Raw genomic sequence first — 1239 nt, 5'->3', positions numbered from 1 at the left:
AACCCTATCCTCAACCACAACCCTAACCCTAGCTTCATGTCCACATCCCAGTTCAACCCTAACCCTAACCCTAGCCCCAACCCTAACCCTTGTTTTCTGTCCACATCCCGGTTCAACCCTAACCCTAGCCCCAACCCTAACCCTAGTTTTCTGTCCACATCCCGGTTCAACCATAATCCTAGCCTCAACTATAATCCTAACCCTAACCTTGGTTTATGATTATTTTGTTCTTCTTTGTATTCACCTTTTGTCTTTGTCCCAGTGTGCAGGAGCCCAGCTTCAGGTAGCTCCAGCTCAATTTAAGCTCTGCCGCTACTGTACATACTGTACATGCACATTTGCGCTCACAGTATTGCGCTAACATACACAAACATTTCAGAACAAAACAACATCTCTATAAAAGGCTGCAGATAGCCTAGCAGTTAGAACGTTGGGCTAGTAACCGAAAGGTTGCTTGTTAAAATACCCGAGCCGACACGGTGAAAAATATGTTGATGTACCCTTGTGCAAGGCACTTAAGCCTAATTTGCTCCAGGGGCTCCGTACTACGATGGCTGACCCTGTAAAACAACACATTTCACTGTGTCTGTGTATCTGGTGTATGGAACAATAAAACCATGTTTTTTTGTGCATGTTTTACATTTCCATCCTTTAAAAGCTAATAGAAAAATGTTAAAATATGACAAGATAATGATTAAGTAGTATAATTGTCAGTAGTTCTTTTGGGTATATGAGTTGTAGTATATGAAATGTTTTCCCCTGGAAGTGTAACTGGACCTGGAGAGGGATTAATGATGAGTGACAGATGAGCTTCAAAGCCAGTCTCTGAGCCGGTCACATGACTGTGAACCTCAGTCAGGTTCCTGTCCCTGGGCAGGCATCCCAATAGTTCCCATGATGCCCTCTGGGCCTGGCTCAGTTGGACGGCAGCGCCAGGCCTGCTCTGGTTTCACCTTGCCAGATAAGATTGGCGCGTGTGGATTCCTCAGCTTGCTGACCAACACAGGTTACAGTTGACCCCTTGGAGCAGCTGAAATATTGCCCCAGGTTTGGGGGTTCAAGAGCCAAACTCAGTCACGCAACACTACAACAGGAAGCCAGGGTCAAAGTTTGGCAATTCCTTTCCTGTTGGAATGATTTAACTGATTTTACACAGTCGTCTAAACTTCTTTGCTTAAAGCAATGCTGTAATTATACATTTGGAAAATAGTCTCTCCTAAGTGTAGAGAGAATCAATCC

This window comes from Salvelinus fontinalis, chromosome 35, assembly GCF_029448725.1.
Source record: "Salvelinus fontinalis isolate EN_2023a chromosome 35, ASM2944872v1, whole genome shotgun sequence".
In the NCBI taxonomy this organism is placed as follows: Eukaryota; Metazoa; Chordata; class Actinopteri; order Salmoniformes; family Salmonidae; genus Salvelinus; species Salvelinus fontinalis.
The sequence above is the reverse complement of the archived record's forward strand: the minus strand, read 5'-3'. Positions refer to the sequence as shown.